Genomic DNA, 12,389 nt, shown 5'->3' with positions numbered 1-12,389 from the left:
AGAGAATGCTTTTAATAGAGAGGAAGACGAGGAGCCTGCTCACAGGAAAACCACAATGAAAGTCCATCAACTGATGTGATTAGAGGTAAATGTCTCCTGCTCCTAACATGAGCTAAAATCATTTGCTTATCTGTCAGAGGAAATAACTATATTTTATTCAGGCTTTCTTTTTAACTACACTGCACAATAAAAAGCAGGTTTCATGTACAACTGCAGTATATATTGCCAACATCCAAAAGTAAGAAACAAGAAACAGTCTTTTTGTGGCTCCATATGACTCTACACAGTGTGCATTAGAGGCAATATTTCTCCTATCTACTGTAGTTATTAGCTTAATAATAGAGGTGCAGATACATAAGCAGTAAACAACGACACTGAACATTTCCATGGAAATATAGCATGACAAGTGGGGTTTCATCACTCGTGAGATGCTTGTTGTAATGGTCAGAAGCATTAATACATTTCTCATATTGGTGTTTTTGGGGGGTGAATTTAGTTGAGTTTTTTTTATATCTTGCTAAAATTGTCTGGTAAAGTAGTTGAAAAATTTCAGTTAGATGTATCTGAGGTTTGGTTCAACAGTACTTCTGTCAATCTCCTCAACACAACTAGTCTCTGAAATATTATAGACTGAAGTTTCAGAAGGACAGGATGCGGCAAGAGTCTCGTCTAACTTTCTACCCGACTGTGGTGTGTGTGTGTGGGTGCGTGTGTATGTGTGCACTCGGGCACCTGTTTGCAGGTGTGGATATGTGACAGCATACATGTACTGGTTGGTATGTGATCTGTAGACTGTCTGTGACTGCTGCAGGAGAATGCAGGCCACTTTGCCTCCCTCACAGTAGAACCAACCACAATACAGATAATCTGTAAATTCTCCTTTGAATAATATTTTTAGTCCAGGACTAAGCATTATCTGTCTCTGTGAAAATCAGGGGAGAAGGACCTTGGTCCAGGAGGTGACCAAGAACCCAATGGTCACTCTGACAGAGCACCAGAGTCCCTCTGTGGAGATGGGAGAACCATCCAGAAGGACAACCATCTCTGCAGTACTCCACCAATCAGCCTTTTATGGTAGAGTGGCCAGACGGAAGCCACACCTCAGTAAAATGCACATGACAGCCTGCTTAGAGTTTGCCAAACGGCACCTTAAGGACTCTCAGACCATGAGAAACAATATTCTCTGGTCTGATGAAACCAAGATTGAAGTCTTTGGCCTGAATGCCAAGCATCAAGTCTGGAGGAAACCTTGCACAATCCCTATGGTGAAGCATGGTGGTGGCAACATCATGCTGTGGGGATGTTTTCAGCAGCAGGGACTGGAAGACATGTCAGGATCGAGGGAAAGATGAACAGAGCAAAGTACAGAGAGATCCTTGATGAAAACCTGCTACAGAGCACTCAGGACCTCAGACTGGGGCGAAGGTTTACCTTCCAATAGGATAACGACCCTAAGCACACAGCGAAGACAACGCAGGAGTGGCTTTGGGACAAGTATCTGAATGTCCTTGAGTGGCCCTGCCAGAACCCGGACTTGAACCCGATCAAACATCTCGAGAGACCTGAAAATAGCTGTGCAGCAACGCTCCACATCCAACCTGACAGAGCTTGAGAGGGTCTGCAGAGAAGAATGGAAGAAACTCCCTAATACAGGTGTGCCAAGCTTGTAGCGTCATACCCAAGAAGACTTGAGGCTGTAATTGCTGCCAAAGGTGCTTCAGCAAAGTACTGGGTAATGGGTCTGAATACTTATTTAAATATCATTTTCAGTGTTTATGTATAAAACCTATGTCTAAAAATCTGTTTTTGCTTTGTCATTATGGGGCATTGTGTGTAGGTTAATGGGGGGGGGCTATTTAATCCATTTTAGAGAGGCTTTAACGTAACAAAATGTGGAAAAAGTCAAGGTGTCTGAATACTTTCCGAATGCGCTGTATATGGACTGAAAGAAACATTTAAGGAAAATAGCACCTTGATCTTCACCAGTGGCCAGAAAAAGGTGACATAGACAACAGTACATAGTTGTTGCATTATCTTGAATAATCAAGATCAAATCATGTAAAATACTAACAAAGATGAGGGAATGGTCAAAGTCAATTTATTCTGCTTACTTTTTTGTTTTACAGAAGAGAGCATTTCAAATGGAGAAAAAAAACATAGGATTTGTATTTGCTGTACCTTATAGGTCTTATAGAAGAGGGATTTATTTTTTATTTTATTTCACATTTAATTAACCAGGTAGGCCAGTTGAGAACAAGTTCTCATTTACAACTGCGACCAGGCCAAGATAAAGCAAAGCAATGCGACAAAAACAACAACACAGAGTTACACATAAACAAACGTACAGTCAATAACACAATAGAAAGATATATGTACAGTGTATATGGGAGGTGAGGGGAGAGCCACCCCTTTTCAACAAACAAAGCCATCCCCCATAGCATAATCGACCCTCCTGACCGCTGGGCTCAAGTGTGCATCGAAACAGAATGTAAGCTCATATTATAACTGGACAAACATGTAATGAAGTTGTGTTCTCACACCATTTACATCTAAACCACTCCGCAGTCATTGGACTTCAAGGCTAGAATGTGTCTACAACACTGCACATTGAAGGAGCGACTGAGGTGCTGAGTAAGTTGAAATTCAACTGGGAACTTAGAAAATAACAAGTTAATAAGTAAACATGGAGAAATTGGGAGATTTGAATAGCATTTAGGAAATCTATATTTTTCAGTTTTGATTATCTGATGTTGCCAACAATGTCAAAAAATGTAAAACCGAAATGTTATATTTTGTAGCTTGTAACAAAGTATGTGGGCAATATCAATATCAATACTTTTGCTGTAAGATCAGGCTTTTGGGGTTTGCTAACTTTTGCCGCAAAAATTGTTAAAATAAAATTATACTTTTCCCCCAGATTTTTTGGGTGCATCTGGATTATATAATAAGCATATTTCAACGCAAGATGAATTTCACCAAGAAAAATGTCTTTGCAATACCACTTTGGATCTTAATGACTTAATTTATCTTAATTTCCTAATTTACCTGTTTTTTGCATTATGTGTGAATATGTTACATATTTATTTATTTAAAATTGTCTGTATCTATCGATTTTGATCACAAATATATTCTATTTAGTAAAATGTATCAAACCATTATGGAAGGAGACATCACACAGATGACAGAATAGATATAAATACACTATATATTTACTTGGGAATTTACTTAAAAAATGTTTAAAGGGGAGTATGCCCCGGACCCCTCCAAAATGCCCAAATAAAAATACTAACACATTAACAAATATTATGGATAGGCATGTAACACAAGCCAGGTGTCTATTTGTGATACAGTGAATTACGGCAGTTCCAAGCATTTTGGGGGCCCTAAGCAAGACTTGCCCATCAGCTTTAAAGTTAATGTCCTGCAATTCTACTCATTTTACCATGGGTCAGAGAGAACTTTGCAGTTATTAAGCAAATTTCCTGAAATTCAACACGTGGTGCCATTGTCGTTGAAATAATTAAAATTCAGTTTTAAAGCTAATTTACTGCAATTCTAAACATTTTGCCATGACTTATGCCATGTTCATTTGATATCTGAGTGAGAGTGACTAACAAAATCATTGGGGGCCCCCTGGAGGTCAGGGCCCCTGGGCAGTAATTTGGCCATTACTACAAGACTTAGGTAGCTGGCGAGACTAACTGGGCCTAGCAATCTATACAATCTTAGCTGACATGGGATAATTGAGTGACTGTCAGTGACTGACATAACAAGAGAAAAACTGCTGATGCAGAACCACATTTCGAAACTGCACGTTGTATATTCTACTATCCTACGTTTCTTTCTGGAGGGGCCTCTAGTGGCTGCTTACTGTATGTCGCTTATAAATAGAAACGGTACTGCAGTAGATGTATTAGATACTTATTTACAGTAGCATGATGTATGATAAATAAAGGACATCCTGAAAGAAAGAGTATTTCTGTGAGACATACAGAGAGCCAGTGGTGTAGTTTCAGTGTGTCTGCAGAAGACTGTACAACCCATCCGGCTGGGCTGAGGTTGCTGGTCTGTCGGGGATTGAGCTGTATACGTGGTACGTATCAGACTAGAGAAAAGAAACAAACAGTTTAACTTCAGTCCTTTAATTCTACAGTAATGTAAATGTAATGTAACTTAAAAGGATGTAACATCAATCTGAAACGGAGAGCCGTTCACAATCATCAAACACAGTGGGTGATTCTGAACTTACATTGTCGTTTTCAGATGACTTTCCATTTTCTTCAACAGGGCCTGTACAACACAGAGGGAGCCTGAGTGAGTGAGTGAGTGAGTGAGTGAGTGAGTGAGTGAGTGAGTGAGTGAGTGAGTGAGTGAGTGAGTGAGTGAGTGAGTGAGTGAGTGAGTGAGTGAGTGAGTGAGTGAGTGAGTGAGTGAGTGAGTGAGTGAGTGAGTGAGTGAGTGAGTGAGTGAGTGAGTGAGTGAGTGAGTGAGTGTGTGTGTGTGTGTGTGTGTGTGTGTGTGTGTGTGTGTGTGTGTGTGTGTGTGTGTGTGTGTGTGTGTGTGTGTGTGTGTGGTTGCATGCCAATTTGCTGTACTTCACACTTCTCCTCCTGACTCAAACCATCCTGTAGAAGTACAGCTCTATTCTCATGCTATTCTCATACACATTATCTTATGTATAACTTATATACATACATAATTACTGATATGACTACGTCAGACCAACATACAAGCCTAAACAACTTTGAGTCCTATAAAAAGCCCTACATGTTATGAATCATTGGGATTGAATTAAATAGACAAACCTAATGGTATAGATGTGGATGGTACAGAAGTGATCAGGCTGTAGACCCCTGCATTCTCTGAATCAGCCTGGAGGAAAGAGAGAGAGAAAGATCCTTATTTTCCCTCAGACTGTCTGTCTGTCCATCCGAAAACCAGTATGTATCTATATCCAAGGTAATTAATTTTGCTGTACTTACATTTTCATTTGCAGATTGCTTCACAGGACCTGCACCTCACAGAGAGAGACAAAGACACAAGTAAGAGGTTGTTTTTTTCTGGGGGGGGTCAGAAGAAGTGAAAATAACAGGGTTTGATGTCCCTTCACACTTCCCCTCCTGACTCAAACCACCCTGGAGACTTACAGCTCTTTTCTCACGCTTTCAAGATGCTCTGACTAAAAAATGTAAGTTAGTATGGTTGGCATTGAGTGATTAAGTGTTATTGTGCTGAGTGTCCCAAATTCACGTCCCAGGTCAGGAAGACAGGGACAGAAGACCTTCTGTTACAAACTCACCTGAGGGCAAAAATGTGGACGGTACAGAGGTGATGAGAGAATAGAACCCAGCATCCCTTGAATCCAACATGCCTGCACTGCTCATAGCTCCCATCACCAAATCATCTACAACAGAAACAAAATTAAAATGAAATTAGAATATGTGTTTGTACATGCATGTGTGTAGTTGTGTTAGTAGTGTGTGCAGTGCTTGATGTATTTTGTTTGGAACATACATTGGCTGTGATCATCCTGTCTGGCTGTAGGTCTGTACAACATAAAAGTATAAGAAGGTTGTGGTAAGAACATCTCATCATGGACAATACAGAACTAAAGGTTGATACAATCTGCATCATATTCACAAGGGGAATTCTTACCTCTGAGAATTGGTTTTCTCTGAAAAAACAAATTAGGCTAAATGAATGATATTGAATATAGCCTACACTACACAATATCACCAAAAGGAGTTGATAGACTAACCCATGTCAAAGGCACTTACATTAATATGAGAAGGACAATGTTTGCAAATTATTTGTTATGCAGAATCAGAAGTACTCACTGATCCTCCTGCAGAGATAGACAGCTGTCAATCCCATCAAGAACATGCCCACTCCAGAAGACATACCCACTGCTGTCTGCCATAATTGCACCGCTGTTTGGTGACATGATGTCATCAGAAGAGGTCATTAGCTCTTAATCCAAATGTAAATACTTCAATGGTAGACAAGTGTTAGAATACCACTTTATTATTAGTCTTGGTAAACGTTTCCGTTTTCATATATGTGAGAAAAGACAGCTAGTTAGCTAAACATTCTACATTTGAGTCTGTGAAGGAAAATGTTATGTTTGTGCTTTTCTAATAACCAATTCGACTGGGTTCATGCAAGTGACTGATTGATCGTGACTGGGAGGAATCCTCACTATCAGTAGAAGCAATTTGGCAGTGCGCCAAGAACTTTGTTTTGAAAACCGAAAGGGGTGTCTCAGTTTCAAGATCTCAGCTTGAAGAGAAGAAGCCTCGTGAGGTATTGGTTGGTCACATGCATGAACCAAACGTTAATGATGAATTAATTATGAATAATTAATAACCTAAATCTTGCAAATATAACTTGTCTCTTTAAGCAGTATATAAAACAACTAATGGGACTTCCCCGGCGGAGCTCCCGACCGACGTGTACTATGGTACATTAAGTTTGTTGGAACCTCTCCAGCTTGCTGATAATAAATAATTATTAATTTCATATTGACTTCAGGTGTCTCTGATGGAAATTTCCACGACAAGTAATTTAGCAGAGGCTCCTATCCAGAGTGACTTACATTAGTGCATTCATCTTAAGATAGCTAGGTGAGGCAACAACATATCACAATCACAACAAGTGCATTTTCCCTCGACAAAGTAGTTATCAGCAAAGTCAGTGCTAGCAGGAAAAGACAAGTGCATTTTTGCTGTAGGATTACTAAATAAGGATACTTACCCAAAACTCTTTTTTGATCGTTTGAATTCACAACGCTGTCTGTGGAGCTTTGACCTCCTGTGCACATGCAAGAGAGAGACGGTTTGTTAACAGTTAACACACATCACAACTTAGTAAACACCAATAAACAAAAATCGTGTGGCCATACTCACTTTCAGTTGGACTCTTTGGTGTGTCAGTTGTCAAAGTAAGACTACCAGTCGCATCTAGTACAAAGCAAAGTCATTGGATCTGGTTATACAATAAGGCATCTTAATGGGATGATTTAATCAATCCAATATCAACCTCTTTTCTAGTAATTAGGCACATTTGTGATGAAAAAATAGTACAAAGACCTGGGTAAGACAATATGTATTTTTTTTCTCAGTTGTACTAACTAAAGATGACCAACACACCTGATGTAGGATTCACTGCTGTGCTGGGGGCCAAAGGAGAGGTAAAACCTGGTGAGAAGAGATGAGAAGAGAAATGTACATTTGTTTGATATCAAATAACAGCCCCGTCAATGTGAATGGGAGCGTGCTTGTTGTCTTGGCATCACACTGCCAGGTCTCTAACCTAATTCCTATAGGCTGTCTCATCATTGTCGGTGATCAGGCCTACCACCATTCTGTTGTCGGCAAACTTAATGATGGTGTTGGAGACGTGCATGACCACACAGTTGTGGGTGAACAGGTAGTACACGAGGGGACTCAACACGCACCTTTGACAGGCCCCTGTGTTGAGGATCAATGAGGCAGATTTTGTTGTTGCCTACCCTTACAACCTGGGGGCTGCCCATCAGGAAGTCCAGGCTCCAGTTGCAGAAGGAGGATTTTAGGCCCTGGGTACTTAGTTTAGTGATGAGCTTGAAGGGGAACTATGGTGTTGAACGCTGAGCTTTAGTCAGCAAACATCATTCTCACGTAGGTGTTCCTTTTGTCCAGGTGGGAAAAGCCAGTGTGGAGACCAATAGCGATTGCGTCATTTGTGGATCTGTTGGAGCGGTATGTGAATTGTAGTGGGTCTAGGGTTTCTGGGTTGATGGTGTTGATGTGAGCCATGACCAGTCTTTGAAAGCACGTCATGGCTACCGATGTGACTGCTACGGGCCAGTAGTCATTTAGGCAGGTTACCTTGGTGTTCTCGGGTACAGGGAATATGGTGGTCTACTTGAAACATGTCGGTATTACAGACTCGGTCAGGGAGAGGTTGAAAATGTCAGTGAAGACCAGCTGCCAGTTGGTCAGTGCATGCTCTCAGTATGCGTCCTGGTAATCCATCTGGCCCTGCAACCTTGTGAATGTTGACCTGTTTAAAGGTCTTACTCACATCGGCTACGGAGAGCGTGATCTCACAGTCATCCGAAACAGCTGATGATCTCATGCATGGTTCAGTGTTGCTTGCCTTGAAGCAAGCATAGAAGGAATTTAGCTCGTTTGGTAGGCTTTCGTCACTGGGCAGCTCACGGTTGGGTTTCCATTGTAATCCGCAAATCTGCCACATCCGACGAGCGTCAGAGCCAGTGTAGTAAGATTCAATCTTAGCCCTGTATTACTGCTTTGCCTGTTTGATGGTTCGTCTGAGGGCATAGCGGGATTTATTATAAGCTTGCCTTGAAGCAAGCATAGAAGGAATTTAGCTCGTTTGGTAGGCTTTCGTCACTGGGCAGCTCACGGTTGGGTTTCCATTGTAATCCGCAAATCTGAATCTGCCAGTGTAGTAAGATTCAATCTTAGCCCTGTATTACTGCTTTGCCTGTTTGATGGTTCGTCTGAGGGCATAGCGGGATTTATTATAAGCTTGACTTGAAGCAAGCATAGAAGGAATTTAGCTCGTTTGGTAGGCTTTCGTCACTGGGCAGCTCACGGTTGGGTTTCCATTGTAATCCGCAAATCTGCCACATCCGACGAGCGTCAGAGCCAGTGTAGTAAGATTCAATCTTAGCCCTGTATTACTGCTTTGCCTGTTTGATGGTTCGTCTGAGGGCATAGCGGGATTTATTATAAGCATCCGGATTAGTGTCTCGTTCCTTGAAAGCGGCAGCTCTAGATTTTTGCTCAGTGCGGATGTTGCCTGTAATCCATGGCTTCTGGTTGGAATATGTACGTACAGATGAAGTCGGTGAATGATGTGGTGTACTCCTCAATGCCATCGGATTAATCCCAAAACATATTCCAGTCTGTGCTAGCAAAACAGTCCTGTAGCTTAGTATGCGTGTCATCTGACCACTTCCGTAATGAGCGAGTCACTGGTAAGTCCTGCTTGCGTTTTTACTTGTTAGCAGGAATCAGGAGGATAGAATTATGGTCAGATTTGCCAAATGGAGGGCGAGGGAGCTATTTGTATGCATATCTGTGTGTGGAGTAAAGGTGGTCTAGAGATTTTTTTCCCTCTGTTTGCACATTTGACATGCTGGTAGAAATTAGGTAAAATATTTTACCACTAGGAGCGCTGCTTCTGGATGAGCATTCTTGGTAAATAGTGTGGTCTACAGCTTATCATGAGATATTCTACCTCAGATGAGGAAAACCTCTAGACTTCCTTAATATTAGAGATTGCACACCAGTTGTTATTGACAAATAGACACAGACCACTAGCCTTCGTCTTACTGGAGGTGTATTGTTCAATCTTGCCGATGCACGGAAAACCCAGCCAACTGTATATGATCCATGTTCTCGTTCAGCCATGACTTAGTGAAACATAAGATATGGATGGTAAAGCAGGATTATTGACTTGCAGATGGCATCTCACCAAGCATCAGGATCTGCGGCCACTGTATCGGCGTCTCCTCTTCATGTGAATGATCTTTCTCCTTCAATTCATGAAAGAAAAAATCTTCGCCCAGTGAGTAATCGCTGTTCTTATTGTCCAGAAACTCTTTTCGGTCATAAGAGACAGTGGCAGAAACATTATGTACAAAACAAGTTACAAACAACGCAACAACAAAAAACACCCAGAATGACACAATTGGTTAGGAACCCGTAAAACGGCAGCCATCCCCACCGGGGGCCATTCATATCTAAGAAAAGTACAACAAAGTAGAGCAACCGTACAAGCAGCCATGAATAAGTCTATGAGTAAACCTGTTGGAGCTTTAGTGAATTAGAGTGAACTAAACATGTAATTGCAAGTAAGGGATACTTACTAGTTGGTCTCACTGTGATGTCAGGGGTCAAAGTAGAAGTAACAGTCGAAACTGCTGGAAAGTAATTACAAGTCAATTTGGTATCTGATTACACAAATAGAAAGGTATTCATTATTTCTGTTAGAGAACAACACAACTCAGTCAGTAGAAAGATTAAATGCTCACAATTACATAATTTAGCATATTACTGTTAAAACCCAGAACCTTAAAAACTTACGGTGTACCATGGGATGCCCCGTTAACATCCCACATAATGCTTACATGGATATTCCCTTCAATAACTTCTAGAATGGTCTCTAACACTTATGATTGCCTGCTGTCTGTTAAATGCTCTACATTGGGTGTCACTCTAGTATGGAACTGTGAAATGCAGGGATTGGGGCCTGACCTGAACTGGGATACCATTTGGGAAATGTATTTGTTACCTCTAAAAACCCAGCACACCAGTGTATACATTCTAAGCTTATACATAGAAGTTATGCAACACCATTAAATGTTTTAAGATGAAGCTGATTCCTACTCCAATATGTGAGAGATGCTGAATGAATACTGTTGTAACACTAATGTTTTGGGAATGTCCTGTGGTGTCCCAGTTCTGGTCACATGTTTCAGATTTCCTTACAAAAATGTGTTTCCCTGTGAAGATCCAGCTTTATTTTTGTTGAATGATAACTGGTTCAGAAAATAATAATTTATGCGGAGTTAACAGCAGCAAAAAAAGTTATCCTTAGTGGATTACCCCTACAATCCTCTTGTCTCAAACACGGTTTTCATATTTTCAAGATATTGTTCATATAGAGCGATCAGTGGCCATGATAAACAAAGCTCGGGCAAATACAATTGAGGCATGGGATGTATTAACCAAAACTCTATCAGATATCAACACCTCTTGAACAAGCAATGGACATACATGGTAAGGGAGTTGGAGATAGACATTTTATTTTCTGAGAATAATATAGAATATTTTTTATTGTAAACTCCACTACCTTCCTGTAAATGTCTAATTTGTCTGAGAAAAGACAGGTAGTCAGCTAGAGATGGATGCTTACCCAGAACGCTTTCTGGGGAGCTTTGACCTCCTGGGCACACGCAAGAGAGAGACTGTTTAATAACAGTTAACACACAACACAACTTATTACGCCACTAAACTAAAATCATGTGGACTCTTTGGGGTGTCAGTTGTCAAAGTAGAACTAGCGGTCGAAACCTGGTGCAAAGCAAAGTCATTGGATCTGATTATACAAAAATAAATGTATCTAAATGGGTTGATTTAATTAATGAAATATCAACCTCTTTTTTTAAATCAGGGGAAGTTTGTGAGTAAAAACCTGGGTAAAATAAAGCTAGTCAATTTGTTTAGGTCCTATCTGCTAACTAGAAAAAGATGACCAACACACCTGATGTAGGATTCACTGCTGTGCTGGGGGTCAAAGGAGAGGTCAAACCTGGTGAGAAGAGATTACACAAGAACACACGTAAATTAATTTAATATCTAAGGTCATTCAATAAGCATAAAGAGAGAAGTACACTACACATTACCTACAAATCAGATGGACTAAAAGTACACAAATCTGGACTGAAATTACAAGCAGCAATGAATGGGTCAATTCATAAATCGGATGGAGCTTTAGTGAATTAATGTTAACAAAAATATACATGTAAGTTAAAATTAGTGGGCCTACTTACTGGTAGTTGATCTCACTGGGGTGTCTGGGGTCAAAGTAGAAGTAACAGTCGAAACTACTGGGAAGCAATATGATTACACAAGAATAAGGTTTTACATTAACATTTTGTTCACTTCATTTTACAGGCTCGTAATCTAAACTCTTGACTACAATTGGTATTTGCTGAGATGGTCATTTAGATGCCCAACACACCTTCTGTAGGACTCACTGTCGTGCTGGGAGGCAAAGTAGATCTAGGACCTGGAGTCAAACCCACTGAGAAAACCCATATTAATGAAATTAGCATTTTATTAATGATCGTATTAATGATCATCATGGTGTTGTTGGCCTTTTGAAATACCTTCATGATTTATCTATTCAAAGTGGGCAAAGTAGGACTATAAAAATCACTACGGACAGATCGCTTCTAGCCCTGGCAGATTATATTTCTCCTCATTATAGAGATGATAAGACCAATTCATAAGGTGATAAAGTCTTTCAGGACAGATATGGTGTTGATTGTTGTATGACACCTTCCTAGAATAAAGTCACCATGTTATCTAACAGCAGAAGCATAACAGCGCATAGATACAATCTAAACACTCGACTAGATGAACACAGACATTCTATTACTTGTGCTGATGATCCCAGACATTGGTGTTGAGGCTGGTGTCATATCTATAGAACAGCTTAATTATCTAACAGAACCGCTTCATTTACACATGAACACAACTATTCTTATTGCTGAAACCTGCTTTGCTTTGAAATAACAAAGTATAGTGTCACTATAAAAGCACAAATGTGTAGCCTACCTGCTATAGAAGGTGTCTGTATAGTTGTTGGAT

At 40.4% G+C, this 12,389-nt stretch overlaps 1 long non-coding RNA gene across 1 annotated transcript; it reads right to left on the bottom strand.

Annotated features, from left to right (window-relative positions):
• Positions 1-4,252: 4,252 nt before the first annotated feature.
• LOC120041270 lies at positions 4,253-5,398 on the bottom strand. Its single transcript, XR_005475869.1, has 4 exons — positions 5,300-5,398; positions 4,983-5,011; positions 4,806-4,872; positions 4,253-4,290 (listed from the first exon to the last, which is right to left on the bottom strand). It is a non-coding gene; the product is annotated as an uncharacterized LOC120041270 (long non-coding RNA).
• Between the last annotated feature and the right edge of the window lie 6,991 nt (positions 5,399-12,389).

Source organism: Salvelinus namaycush, unplaced genomic scaffold, assembly GCF_016432855.1.
Source record: "Salvelinus namaycush isolate Seneca unplaced genomic scaffold, SaNama_1.0 Scaffold429, whole genome shotgun sequence".
Classification (NCBI taxonomy): domain Eukaryota; kingdom Metazoa; phylum Chordata; class Actinopteri; order Salmoniformes; family Salmonidae; genus Salvelinus; species Salvelinus namaycush.
The sequence above is the reverse complement of the archived record's forward strand: the minus strand, read 5'-3'. Positions and strand labels throughout refer to the sequence as shown.